The following is a 14,830-nucleotide window of genomic DNA, read 5'->3' on the forward strand; positions in this document are numbered from 1 at the left end:
AAAATACAAGGCTGATTCAACCTTCAAAAAAAATCAACCTAATTTACCTTATTAATAGGATTAGGAGAAAACTCATGTGACTATCACAACAGATATGGAAAAAATCCAACAAAATGCAACACTCATTTATAGTTTTAAGGAAGAACCCCTTGACTGAATAGAAATAGAGAGGATACTTCCTTTTTAAATTATTATTTAAGATCTTCCAAAGTGCTCTACCAGCCTCTTCTCTTCCCTGGTTCAGAAATTTTGAGCTGCCTCCTGGTTTGCTCCTTCCTCCTTTTTCAAGTCTACGCTCAAATATAATTTCCTCCAGAGGATTGTGTGCTACTGCCCATATCGTGGTTTATTTTAATTGGTGGATTGACTCTAAGTTTTGTCTCCTTCTCTAGTCAAAAGCTCTGAAGTCAGAGAGTTGTGGTCCCCTGCTTACTCCAGCACCTGACTCATCACAGATGGTCAGTAACTGGTTTCTCAAGTGATAACTGTGGGTGTAAGTGGGTGTCTGCGGGTGATTGCCTCCGGGCGAGAGAGTTAGTGGGATCCAGATAGTTCCCCTGGGAGAAGTCATTGCTGATGGCTACTTCTCCTGCTACTTAATGTCATTTCTATAACGGCATCCAAGATAAGAAAAGTTTTTCTGCTTCAGCAACAAAACTGTCCTTCCTTAAAATCAGTGTTTGATAAATCTTATCATGTACTATGTGGAAAAATGAAATAAAAATAAATTATTATTTAAGACCTTTAGTATCAGGTGTTTGAGGTTTGTTGACTTTTTTGAAAAAATCAAGTTAGGAACTTTTATTAAAATGAAAAATGCTCTTCAAAATCTTAACCAGATGTGAAACGATGTTAAAACCTTTAAAGATGTATTGAGAAAAACCAGGCTTAAAAGAAAGATGACAAAACACGTATGCTGTCACCAAAAAGAGATGCCTTCAGAGAAAAATAATTAAAACTCCAAGCTGCACAGAGATTGCAGATAGTTCTAGTGATCTGGCCAACAGGGGAAAAGCAAGCACTAAGGTCTTTGCCTCCAGTCTTTTTGTTCATTGCTTATGGCTGAAATTTCATATTCACTTCTTCCTGTTTGACTACACCCGACAATGGTAGCCATGGGAGGCGGGCAATGACTCAGCCCACCCCGCTCAGCCTTGGAAGGGAGCAGATGGATTCTCAGCTGGTAAATGAGCTGCTTTTGTCTCCTTGCCATTCTGTGGTTTAGGGTTTTCTGCAGGGGTGTGGATGCTGAGCTGTCTGCTGACCTTGGGCCTGCTCTCCTCGGTTTTCCTGCCCTTCTTCACTACCATCCTCTCTGTCTTGGCCACGGGTCCTGCGGAATGGTGGCCTCTAAGGCCACTGTTGTGTCGCTGGTCTTCCCTGCCCTTGGCAGTCAGTCCTTCCTGCCCTTGGCAGTCAGTCCTTCCATCCCCTCTCCCTGCACAGGCAGGCTGGACCACCCCGGTCTGAGGCCACAAGGTGTCCATGTGCGGCAGGTGAGAACAGAGTCTGCAGTGGGGCTGGCGCTGCGGGCTCCCACCTCGGGAACATTCCCTATCCCTCCTTCTGTCCCTGCTCTCACCCATAATTCTGGCAATCCTACTGTAATCCGGCATGAGATCCTACCCTGTGGAGGCTGCTACAATGATTAGGGTCTGCTGGGTATTGACTGCCTTGTCCTGGAGCCCACCGGGGCCAGCGAGCTTTGGCTCTGCCCGTTCTCCTCAACAGCATCAAACGCCGTGCTCTCTCCATCCCCTGCACCATGGAGGCATCACTGGGATTCTTCTAGCTGGAGCAACGTGTGGACTAGGACGTCTTCCTCACTGTCCATCCTGCTGATGAAACCATATCTATTTCTTAATTGAGCTCTTTTACCAGCCCCAGACCTCGCTGGGGGGGGGATGCCTTTCCTGGCCCTGGGAGGTGAACCCCTCTCCCCGCTGCTTCTCCAGGTGCTGATCTTCAGGGTCTCCCTGCTGCTGGGGGTTTTGATCCTGGTCTCTGGGGCTGAGCCTTCTCCCCGGGTGACGGCAGCTCATCAGGTGGTGGGAGGGCAGCTCAGGACTCTCCACCAGGATGTTTTCCTGTGGTGGTGCAGAATATCTAGAAAATGATGAGTAAAACAAGCAACAGACTTGATTCAATACTTCCATATAGATTACATCAGCAGAACATTTGCAAAAATTCCTCATGTATTTGGGACAAAGCAAAGCTTGATTACAAAACATAAGACTTGTAATAAGTCATATTCTCTGACCATAATCTTTAAAAATCTGAAAATCAACAATAAACAATACTCACTCTCCTTTGAAAAATAAAACCCTAACAATATAACAACTAACTGAAAGTAAGGTACACATCTCTTAAATAATGACTACATTTAAATTATAACTAGGAAATAATAGAAAAAATATTATACATCAAAATGTATCCAGCTGAATCTACTTACAGAAATTTTTTTTACTATTAATGAAATTGGAAATAAATTAGGTAAGTATTCAACTTTAAAAAATAGAGGATATGATAACAAAATAAACCAAAACAGTCTAGAAAAAATTAATAACAATACCAATTAATTTACTAGCAAGTAAATTAATGAAATGGAAAACAGTAAGATTTTAGATGAATAAACAGTAAAAAAATGGGTTGTGAAGTAAGACAATCTCTGCATCATTCACTAAAGACAAACCAGAAAAAGCAGTGTATGAAACACAGGTAAAAAGGATATAAGTAACTACAGATATGCAATACATATAAAAAATGAATATTATGTGGAACATAGCTGAAAGTTAAAGGAAACAGAGGATTTTTTTTTTTAGTCTTATATAATATCCAAAACTGGCCCAAAGAGAGAAAAGAAATCTGAACAGACAATAACTGTATAAGAAATTGGAACGACAACTAAAGATGTAACATTAAAAGCAATTCTAGATTCAGATGTGTTTCTAGGCAAGTTCTATCTAACCTTTAAAACACTGATCAATTCCATGTTATTTTAAATATTCCAAACCATTGAAAAAATGGAAAGTTTATAACTTATTTTAAGACTAATAAGCTTAGTTGAACTTAATACCAAAACATGACATTAAAATATTGGACTAATTTCACCTATGGAAAAAGATATAAATGTTATAAACGTGATAATAACAACCAAAACCTCTCAGTGGTATGAGAAGACTCGGTACATCACAACCAAGTAGGGACTCTTCCAGAAATAGTCATATATAGGTTCGACATCAAGAAATCTATTAATGGGGGCGCCTGGGTGGCTCAGTGGGTTAAGCCACTGCCTTCGGCTCGGGTCATGATCTCAGGGTCCTGGGATCGAGCCCTGCATCGGGCTCTCTGCTCATTGGGGAGCCTGCTTCCCCCTCTTTCTCTGTCTGCCTCTCTGCCTGCTTGTGATCTCTCTGTCAAGTAAATAAAATCTTAAAAAAAAAAAAGAAATCTATTAATGTATAGCTGCCATTAATCAGAAGAGAAAAGCCAAGACATTATAACAACAGAGTCTGAAGAAAACAACTGATATTCACATTATTCTTAATTAAAATGCTAAGTGTAATAGGAATAAAAAAAAAAATCATTGATGGTAGATGAATATTTTCCCGAAAACAACAGCAAATCAGCAGTTATCTTCCTGGAGCTGGGGTAGGAGGAGCTAGGCTAGCTAGAGGAGCAAACAAAACTGGTAGTTTTTAAGTAGGTGGTGGGTTCAGAGGTACTCATTATTAATTTTCATTATTTACATATATGTCACATATTTTATGTATTATTTTCTACATGATAATATCTAACAATAGTGAACTTCATATTAAACAGTGAAATTCTGAGCTCTTTCCACTAAACTCAGGAACAAGACTGGGCTGTCATCAAGATTATTAAATATTACTTGGAAGAATTAGCTAATGTCCCCTAAATTAAATAACCCACATAAAAACATTTGTAATTGCAGTGCTTTTATAACTAAAAGGCCCAAGGAATTCATTTTTTAAAAAACAAACTTATATAATTGATAACTTGGTATGAAGACTAGATACAAGACAAATACAAAAACAATCCATGTCTTTTCTTTGTACTCAACAAAATCAGAAGTGGAAATAAAAGTCCCATTCCCAAAAGGGACAAAAAATGTAAAATATTGGTGAGGAAGATTTATAAGAGCACCGAATCTTTAAAAGAAAATACTAAAAACAAAATAGTCATATAGAGACACAGAAAAAGATAGGCTGTCTATACAAACTTTTTCATTTTGGTTTATGACAAATGATAAGAAAAATGAAAATAATATAGGAAAAATATTTAGAATGATATAAAAGAGATAATATCCTGAATATCCTGCTTGGGACTCTTACTCCCTCCCCCCTCTCCCTCTGCACTCTTTCTCAAATAAATAAATCTTTTTAAAAAGGGAGTGGGGGCCTGCTCCAATATACCCAATATCCTTAAAAAAAAAGGAAATTTGGACGCAGAAACAGACATTGAGGGAAGATGACATGAAGAGACCCAGAGAGGAGATGGCCATCTATAAGCTAAGGAGAGAGGTCTGGAACAGATTCTTACTTCGGAGAAAGCATCATGGCTAAGACATTGATTTTAGATCCCCAGACTTTAGCACTGTGAGACAATGAGTTCCTCTCTGTTCAGACCAGCCGGTGTGTGGCGCTGGGTGCAGCGACCCTGGGGAATGAGTGCAGTGAGACTGGTGGATGGGTAGAGGTTTGGACAGAGATAGGAATATAATAAAACAAATACAGTAAAAAGTTAATGAGAGGAAAACTCCAGGTGCGAAGCACTCGGATGTTCACTGTAAAATCCTTTCAACTTAGTCATAGGTTTGAAATTTTTAAATGTGAGAAGGAAAAGGAGCACATTACAAAAATGTTCTCTTAGAAGCAAGAACAGCCAATTCCCTTACAAATGGTAGTACCATTCCTAGGAGTCCCGTGACTAGGAAACCCCACAGAGCAGATCAAAGAGTGTCAGATACAGCGGTTGCCACAGTAACAGCATGTCCATGCGCATGTGCACACAGACACAGACACACGCACATACCTCCACAACCCACATCCCTGCATGTTGGCTTGGAAGTTCTACCTTGGAGACTCTCTTGTAAGAATAAAAACACCAGCATCTAAGTATGTGCTTGCTTCACTATTGTTTTTAGTGACCAAAACCTCCCCCTCAGCAGGGGAGAGGCTGACGCGGCAGGGGGGCGAGGGCGGGGGGGCTGTCTGTGGAATAGTATGCTGCCGTTATTTGAATGAGGTAAAGCTATCTTGCTTTCCCCACCCTTAGCCTCTGCTCTATACTGTGTTTCGACACAACCTGTATTGTAAAGAGTATTTTTGCTTTTATAATAAAGACATGTTTTTTTAAATGAAAGAAGTCACCCCTCTCCCGAGCCTCTTGCCCTCCAGATGTGTTCCTGCACCCCCCAGCTGTTTAGGAGGAGGATAGGCCCCAGGCCGGGCTAAGACTGCTTCCCCTGAGGTCAGGTGGTTGAAGCAAGGGAGCACGGACAGTCAGCCCAGGAGGCTAAACTGAGGGGACAAAATGGGCTCCTCCTGCCAGCTGAGCACAGTGGCGGTGGGACACTGAGTTGGGCTTCAGGTCTGGTGAAGAAGCTGGGATTTGGTCACTGAAAGTCCAGGTCTTGGGGAGAGGGCAGTGGAACAAGGAACAGGAGATGGGTAAGCAAGTCGGAAGATTCTAGAACCAGAATAGTCTGAGTCTGACAATTCTGGCCGTCCTGCTTCCGGAGAGACTGAGGAGACATCTTGTCCCGTTTTGTCTTTTGTAAAATCAGAATGATATCTACGTCCTGGTTTGGTGAGAGGAGTCGATGCCATGGTGTATATAAAACACGTGCCCCAGATGCTCAGGCGCGATCCTGTCCTTAGGATCCTGTGCACCCGGCCACTCAACAGCAGGTGCCCAGCCACGGGGACCACTGTCGAATGCCTGCAGTGTTCCCTTAGTCTCTTCTGGAGATGGAAGGAGGGAGAATCCTGCTTCTGCCCACCTTGCTCTCTGCTCCGCAGCCCAGAACTTCCTTCTGTCTCTTTTATCCTGCCAGCAGGCAGCTGAGGAATGCAGCCCAGCTCGGATGGCAGGAAGCCATGGGAGGAACACCCCGCACCAGAGGCCTGGTATTGACCGGTCTTGAACACTCACACCAACAGCTCGTGTGTGCACGCTGCCCATGAAGACATCAGATTTGGGGACCAAGTTAGGTATGTGGTCCCGGGCTCGGTTCCGATTGCCGCGTGTGTGTGTGGGTGTGTGTGTGTGTGGGTGTGTGTGTAAGTGAGAGAGAGACAGACAGACAGACGGGAGAAAGACGGCTGGCTTATTTCATACAAAAGCAGAATGAAGAAGGAGGCAAAATCACATTAGTCAAAATGTTATTTATGAAAGTCAGCAGGTGCTGAGCCTCGTGTGCACGCCGGTCAGTGCCGGGGGTGTTTAGGTGAGTGTGTTCTGCTCCAAGAAGTTGCAAGGCTGCTGCGCGGTGTGCTGCTACCCTACAGGCAGTCTGGTCAGAGGGGTGAGGCAGCAGGAAACGCAGGGGTGGACCAGAACGCTGGAGAGCCTGAGGCTGCGACAGACGTTCTGGGTCTTCCTTGACCTACAAGACGACCTACTCCTAAGCCTTCCAGACAGAAAGCAAGCCTCCTGTGCCTGGAAACCACTGGGTACCCCTCCCCAACTTCCTGCCATGCTGTGCCAATCTCAATGGTAATTCTACTGCCCCGCTAAACTCCTTCCTTGATAGAAGCAGAACACCAGAAGTCACCCTTCTTCAAATAAAGAGCCTCACACTGGATGGTGGACCCATGGATGGACAGGTCCTTCCTGTCCTCCATGACAATGTCCAGATCTCAGTGGGTTTGTCACAACTCTGCCCTTATCATGAGCCAGCCTCTGCCTTGTCCCATAGTCCCCCAGCACGTTTCAATCCTACTAACACTGCAAGATGACAGAGAAGGGGACAGATGGCTTTGGCTGCAGAATTGGAGTCTGGGGGCTCTGACTCCCTTGGCTTCCCCATTGGCCTCGGTCTTGATCTCAACTGGCTTCTTGAACACTCTATTGCTGGCCTCTCGCCCACCTTTCCTTGACAGCCCTGTGTCCCGTCGCCTATGGCCTTCAGGTCTGCTCCTCAGGTCACCTGTCATCGTCAGGTCTGTTTGCCTGCTGGGTGGTCTTTGAACACAATCCTCTTCTCGAAGGCTGGCCAACCTCTGTCGACATAGCCACTTCCCTCCCGTTACCTAAGGCTGCAGGCTGAGCTTAGTCTGGTTTTCTCTCCCTTGGCGAGGTCGTTGCTCCGTGGCTGTGCGATTCAAGGCTGCTGCCCCGGGTTGGCCCTTCCCATCATGTCTATTGCATAACAAGCGCCTTTGTTCCTGGCTGAGTGTCGACATTACTCAAATGTGACAACGTTCCCTTTGTTCTCCTCCTCCCAGTGCATCAGCATCAGCCGTTCCACACCACACCACCGTGAAAACCAAATCAGCGGGCGCCTGCTGGAAAATTGATGCGTGATGCCCAAGAAGCCTCTTGCTCCGGATGCTAAAGAGATGCCCATTACTGGCACCTTCCTTGGCTGTCTCAGAATTGCTCGAGGGCCCTGTCGCTTTGTGAGCTGCACCAGTAATGAGCTGTTAAGCCTCACCTACCTCGGCCAATTGCACTGTCCTCTCCGGACTCACTTCAGTGTCTAGAGTCGGAGATTCCCAAGCAAGACAGTAACCTCAAGAGCTCATCGAGCCCATTCTCCAGCCTCTGGGCCGACCAGACCCCTGCCCAGTGTTTAAGAAGAAAGCACATCCGTTATCCTTTCAACCCTCATAAGCCCCCCAGCGAAGGAGGTATTCCATTCCCATTTTACAGTTGAAAACAATGAGGGTTGGCAGGAATACAAGGCTAGTAAGTGCTGGCACAGGCCAGGAACCCACACTGAGGGTTGGTTTCACCCTCCAGAGAGGCCCTGCAGACTTGGAGAAACACCTTCTAGGTCAGCTTCCCCTCCCCTGCTTCTCAGCTCCTCCTGACAGGGTGGAATAGGACTTGAAAAGGGAGCCTTTAAAAAAAAAAAAAAAAAAAAGGGAGCCTTTGCTCCAAAGGCCAGCAGAGTCCCAGGTCTTATCTCTGTGGAGCAGCGTTCCTATTCCTCGTAGAGGGAGGGTGGCAGGGGCTGGGTGACAAGCAGGCATGACTGAGCCCAGCTCATAGGCCATCCCCAAAACTCGGCGAGGACATGGTCTCTGTAAGCTAGAGCTTTCCTCTCACCATCCAGTATGGAGGGGGTTGGCAAGAATAGAGGCCCAGGTGAAATGCAGGCTCATAGGTCTCCAGGCCCAGGGGCAGCCGCCCTATTGAGGTCATCCGGACAGTGAGGCAGTCAGACCGTGAAGCCTAGAATCGCAGGCGGGCAACTTCGGGACTCCCCTGGTGAAGTTGCAGGCTGCCTCCCACATCTGTATCCTTCCTTTGCCTGCCTCTGTCTGTAAGGTGAGGCTCCCTGAGTTTGGGGAGCAGGACCCCCTCTCTGAGCTGGAGGACAGGGGATAACCTCCCTCACTTTAATTCCCAGCCCTAGAGGGTGGCTTCTCAACAACAGAAAATTCCTTCTCACCATTCTGGAGGCTACAGGCCCAAGATGGTGTTGGTCTGGTCCGGTTCTGGTGAGAGCTCCCTTCTGGGTCGCAGCCTGCTGATTTCTCCTCGTGTCTTCGCGTGGCAGAGAGAGAGGGGAAGCAAGTTCTCCGGATGCTTCTAAAGGCACTGAACCCATTCACAAGGGCCCCACCCTATGACCTCAGCTCATCTCACCACCTCCCAAAGCCCCAGGCCTACCATCTCCTTGGGTGACAGAGCTCCCCCACAAGGACATTCAGGGAGGACACAAGCGCTCAGTCCATCATGGGCTGGAAGGTTTTTCCTTTCCTTTTTTAATTTTTTTGTGAGTAACCAGAGCTGCTTTCATGGAGCTAGCTCCATTCTTGCCCATGGAGAAGGAAACCCACCTGAAGACCACCACAGCTCATGCTTCTGGCCTTTCTGGACAGCACCTGCTCCCCCCACCTGCCCAGGGTAGCTCAAGCTGAGGCTGGTTAACGCACAAACGTGGGTCAGCCAGGGCTCCGGGACTGGAGTAAGAGAAGGCAGAGAGGGTGGTGGGGTGGAGACCCGGGCAGGACGAGGGAGGGGAGAGAAGACGAAGACTAGAAAGAAGAAGTGAGGCAGGTGGGTGGGGGGGCGGGAAGAGAGAAGAGGGGAGAATAATAAAGTGTGGCAGCAGAAGGGCAGAGAGGTGACACCAAGTGCTTCTTGCTATGGGGACCCTATTGGTTTCAGGGCCAGACTGTGGGAGCTTCCGGCCCCCTGCTCAGTGGTTTTCCTGCAGGTGACCCAGCCTGAGCAGCCCAGAACAGAAGCCGCTCTAATAGTGATGATAATACTAATAAATAAAACGGGGGAATTAGGGCTGAAAGAGAAGCCATTCCGCAGCATGTTTGACCTCATCTGGTGTCTAGTGGGGGAGGGGGATGGATTTTCAATGCCTTAAAATAAGTGGTTTTGAGCCAGAAAAAAACAAAAAACAAAAAACCCTTGGGCATCTCAGGGACTTTGGACCCCCTCATTTTACAGATAAGGCTCAGAGAAACTAAGTGGGTTTTTTTTGTTTTTTGTTTTTTGTTTTTTGACAGCTCTTAGCAAGTGAGGAACGGAATCTGACCCAGGAAGTCTGGACTGCCAGTGTGAGTGGCTTCCCAGGGCTGAGTGTCAGGGGCTCAGGGGCCGGGCGGGCAGCCCTGGGTTCCGGTCCCAGCTTGTCCTCTGCCCGGCAGGAAAGACTGTTCCTTTAGAATCGCCCATCTGGAAAGGGTTTCGGGAGCCGTGGCAATGCAGGAACAGAACCGTTTCTCCTTTGAGTGTAGCAGGATTCTTCGGTGGTAGCGTCCCCTCGCGGTGCTGGAGGGTCCCCGAAAACAAGGACTGTTTTAGCGTCCCCCCCCCCCCCCCCCGCCCCAGCCCAGCCCAAGAAGCTCCGAGAACCTGGCTCTCACTGCAAGGGAAAGTGTTTTATAAAGTGCTGCTCCCCACACAACAACGACTTGACATCTGTGCCCACATCGTCCGTGCCCACCGTGTTCCACCCCCCGCCGGGGACCTCACTGCACAGACCTGTGCCCTCCCATAAAGGAGCCGCTCGCCATGGCGGCTATTTTCATTTCAGTTCATTCACAGGAAACAAAATGTAAACTTCAGTTCCCCGGCTGCTCACCCTCCGAGGACGGGACATGTCCATCGCTGTGGAGAGGAGCCCTGGGTGCTGATGGCCTCAGGTCCACTCGGGTAGTTTTGTTGTTGTTTGCATGCTTGTCTGTTTCTGCTGATTCTTCTAAATCGTTGTAAGCCCAGCTGTTGGCGGTCTGCAACTCCCCGGACTCGGGGACAGCATCACTCCATGTCCCCAGCTGGCTCTGCGGGTCAAGGAGAGGCCGCGTGTGCCTACAGAGTGCGTGCTGGGACTCCTTCCAGAGCAGCAGACAAGACAAAAGAGGTGACTTCCCGCCGTCTTCCACCTTCCCTGGGGCTCACTTAGTCTCTTTCCTCTGTCATCCCTGATTTTCTCTGTCACTCCCCCAAGTCCCCAGGGACCACAGGTTAAATACTTTCAAGGTCTCCTCAGGCTCCAGGGTCCTGCTGAGTGGAACTGAGCACTGGGGATTGATGGCTGAATTCCCAATCGGCTCATTCCTCCACCCCCCTTCTCATTTCCCCTTCCTTACCATGTCCTCGATTTCCAATCTAATACGTGTGCTAACAATAAGGCAGCAACTGTAGCCACCTGCGAATTGGAAGCTGAAAAGTCCAGACTCCTGTTCCCTCGCAGCTGTTGGCTTCTCCAGAAGGAGGAGAGGAGGTACAGGAAGGAGGAACGTGCTGCCTCCTGCTTCCCCAGCAAGTGCTGTTTATTTTGCCACTCAAGTGAAAGAAGACAAGCCTAGCAGAAGACGATACCCACCAATTTCCTAAACCGTAGAGAACGCTCCACTGTCTTTGCTGCTTCAGTTTCTTGGTCCCAACTAACACTCTTCCTATTAGCTCAGATGTCTTGTGCACGTTTTCACTGATTCGGTTACTCACTCGTTTTTTCTAAACCAGAGCTGCACCTAGGAATCACCCAGAGAGCTGCTGCAAAGAACACCGGCGCAGATGATAGGCAGGAGAACTGAGTCTGAGTCAGTGAGGAATGGGGATGGAGGCACATGGAGAGTGGAGGGGCTGCTGGGCCTGGGCTCCTGTGTTTTGCAAAACGTTCCTGCGTTATTCTGCAGTTCAGTCTTGGGTAGGAAGCCCCACGTTCATCCATTCCTTCATCATCCCTTCCTTTATTCATTCAACAAACATTCCCTGAATGCCAAGGACTGTGTTGGGTAACGGGGAGACGATGGAGCTCATAAAGAGAAAAGTATTTCGGGTAATTCCACTATTGTGGCTTAGGGTGAAAGAATTCTATGAAAGCATGGATTGGGGGAGGATAGGGGGTTCTTACTTAGCCTTGTCTGGGGTATGGGGGCCAACAAAGCCACCCTACAGATGGACACAGTGACAGCATACACTCCAACCAGCTAATTATCTCTAGTATCCTTCATCAGGCAGTGATCAAGACAGAGAAGATGGGCAGGACTGACCCAGGGCAGAATTCAAAGGACACAGATCTCAGCGCTGTCCCAAAGAGGAAAGAAGCCTACCACAGCCCCTCGAGTTGGTCAGACCACAAACCTGAACTTGCAGTGGCCTTGCCCCATTAACAACATGAAATCTGATCAGAAGCAAGGCAGTGTGTGCTCATGGAGAAGCCACCAGGGCTGGGGGGAATGGCCGTGGGAAGGCCAGGGGAAGTTTTCACTCCTTTGTCCACATTTTTGTCCATGTTTTTGCCAACATTTCTGAGCATCTCCAGTGAGTCAGGCGTGCTGTCAGACACTGGGGACCTGGTCCCAGTGTCTTCAGTGATTGCATGGTCTTGAGCAAGATAAGGACTTGGTCTCACTTTACCCATAATGGAGGGCATAATGGGGGAAAATCTCTGACTTCTGAGAGGCTCTAACATAACTTATTCTATGACACTCTGATGAAGGGTTAGAATAGAAACACATTCTTTGCCTCCTAAGCTGATTTTTCTCGTGGCTGGTGAATAATGTATATACTTTTGTGGTGTTATGAGGATGACCCAACCATCATCCATTTCTGGAAATCAAACTAAATCCCAATGACATGTCTACAACCAGGGGCTGAGCCCCGATAAGAGGTATGCACACTACGGAGCCTGGGGTAGAGATGTGTTGAGACCCCATCCCATTCCCTTTTAGTTCTCGGGGGTCCCTGTCTCCAGTCTGCCCCATCTCAAAAGCAATGCTGTGCGAGAAACTCTATCTACTCTGGCATTACCAATGCATTTCTACTTAGTTATTTGTCTGTGTGGTTGTGGCTGTTCCAAGCCCCAATTCTAGCCAACATGCTTTTTGTCTAGCAGCGCTTAGACATGGCACCTGTTCAAGAAAGTCTCACCAGGCCAGTGCTCCTTACAGTAGGAAAAGGGCCTTCCGAAGTTGAGGGAGAAAGTTAGAAGGGTTCATATTCTGTTCTGCCCAGAACCGGTTCCCTTCTGTTTTGTCCTATCCTTTGAAAACTACAAAAGAAAGGCTATACTCTACATAAGGGAAGGCAGGAATTTGACAATTCAGAAGCACCAGGCTTTAAATTCTGACTGCTTTCTAATTAAAGCCATAGGAAGTTCATGATACTCTTCCATATTACACCTACAGAAGCAGAAATTTCATGTGTTTCACTCTACAAATAAACATAACCTCTTTAGGTCTGAGTTTGTTCATACGTGGAATGGGGGCAAGTCTATTTACCTAGCAGGACTATTGCGATGCTAAAGGTGGTGGTTAGTAATGTGCCCACATGGTACCCAAACACACTCCTTTCGTGTGAAACCTGAAACCCGGCATCTACTGAGCGCTGGGCCACTGGCCCCCAAAGTTCAGCAGTCATCATGGTAATGAGCTGCTTGACAGCCATCTGGTCACCCTTTCTTGCCCGAGCCCGGGTCGCTGCAGGGACCACATCACAGCCTGGCATGGTGAAGGACTGGGATCACACAGACTCTGCAATGGTCTGCTCTGCCCTTTTCCATCGGTGGCGCTGGAGCACGTCAGGCCTCCTAAGACCCCTGGCTGCCCCTCTGATGAAGGGGGATGGGGAGCCATTCTGCCTCCAAAGTTTGTTTAGAAAATTAAATGATCGCATTTACAAAGTTCTTGTCTAGAGCAGGTTCTAAATAAATGGCCCAAGTTCATAAGGGACACAGGGTGGGGACCCCAAAGGGATCAGAAGAGGGGCCAGGGGGTCAGGTAAGTGGGGAGAACTGAAAGCTGGGTGAACCCAGAAGTTTCCCTACCCATGCTCTGAAACATCACCTTGGAGAGAGGTTTCGCTTGTCGGGAACCTGAAGGAAGGATCCCCTTCCACTGGAAATTGTACTGGAAAGAGAGAGAGAGCAAAAAACAATTACCATAGCCATTGGCAAGCAGATGCCGGACGCAGCTAAGACCTAGTGCCTTAATTGGGGATTAGAGGCTGAACTTTACCGACGCACTGCCTCTGTGGCCTTGTTAATAACTGGAAAATTCTCTATGCAGGTGCTGTGACCTTTTGTGATGTGACCCAGAGGTTGGCTGGGCTCCAAGGAGCATGCTGCCCCCAGCCAGACACAGCGGCGACCTCCCCACCTGCCTCTCTCTGGCCCAGCACAACACAGGTTTGTGCTTCCCCTTCTCCACTCCTGCAGCACTGACCCTGAGGGACAGGGAAGGTAGACAGACCTGTCAAAGACATGTGCCTACTCGTCTGTGTCATTTGATGGGGCCTAGGCAGTCCTGGGGTCCCCAGATTTCTCTCCTTCCCATGGTCTGAACTTCCATCATTAGATTTAATAAAATCACTTTAAACTCAAAACCTAAAGGTTCTCTGTAAAATGCAGTAACAATGACCTGTCTGCTAGGTTTCCCATGATCCAGGTGGAAAGTCCCATTATGATGTCATCTTGTTTGATTCCCTAATCATTCCCTAATGGTCCTGTCAGTGGGGAAGGACAGGAGATGCTCTTCATACTTCCAGAGGCAGAACTGGAGCCCAGAGGTTGGGCAGCCCCAGAATCAAGACCCCGTCCAGGTTTCCTGACACTCAGTCCTTTCCCACAGCGTCGGGTGCATGAGTTTCAAGTGGACGGGAGCGGCTGAAAGCCTTGGATGCCCATTGTGTGGGGTGGGAAGCAGGTGCCGCTGACCAGGAGGGGCGTAAAGGCCACTGTGCTGGTCTCCGCTCAGCCTTGCCCATGGGCCACTAACCACAATAATTGAAGGATGTTTAGGACAGAACGTTACCCAAGAGAATATTCAGAGGACAAGAGTCAGAGCTCAGAACCTATCAGGAAAAGCAAAGGGTCCTCTGACGTCCTTTGGTGGGGGAGTAGGAGGGTACCAACTCCTGCCCCACTAGGCCTGGCCTGCCGCAGGGGCTGCACAAGGTGACCTCTGTAAGACCCTGGGCATCCAGCGTGTCTACCTCTGACCTGGCAGCACTTCCTCTGGTCCTCCTGGTCCTGGGAAGAGATGAACCCTTCAGCCATTGGTCATGGGTTGAGACCTGCTTTGCTGAGGGAGGGTGCGATGGCAGTCACAAAGCAGGATGACTCCCATTCTGATTCATGGAGCTCGCAGCCGATGCGGAGAGCTGGGACAGA

At 48.1% G+C, this 14,830-nt stretch overlaps 2 long non-coding RNA genes across 2 annotated transcripts; one reads left to right on the forward strand and one right to left on the reverse strand.

The window, feature by feature from the left end:
- Positions 1 to 794: 794 nt before the first annotated feature.
- On the reverse strand, positions 795 to 14,063 carry LOC116600160. Its single transcript, XR_004289523.1, has 5 exons — positions 13,911 to 14,063; positions 13,506 to 13,568; positions 10,298 to 10,496; positions 8,645 to 8,739; positions 795 to 2,106 (listed from the first exon to the last, which is right to left on the reverse strand). It is a non-coding gene; the product is annotated as an uncharacterized LOC116600160 (long non-coding RNA).
- On the forward strand, positions 5,769 to 10,330 carry LOC116600161. Its single transcript, XR_004289524.1, has 4 exons — positions 5,769 to 5,832; positions 6,080 to 6,236; positions 7,473 to 7,877; positions 9,720 to 10,330. It is a non-coding gene; the product is annotated as an uncharacterized LOC116600161 (long non-coding RNA).
- Positions 14,064 to 14,830: the final 767 nt, after the last annotated feature.

The sequence above is a fragment of the Mustela erminea genome, chromosome 9, assembly GCF_009829155.1.
Source record: "Mustela erminea isolate mMusErm1 chromosome 9, mMusErm1.Pri, whole genome shotgun sequence".
Taxonomy (NCBI): domain Eukaryota; kingdom Metazoa; phylum Chordata; class Mammalia; order Carnivora; family Mustelidae; genus Mustela; species Mustela erminea.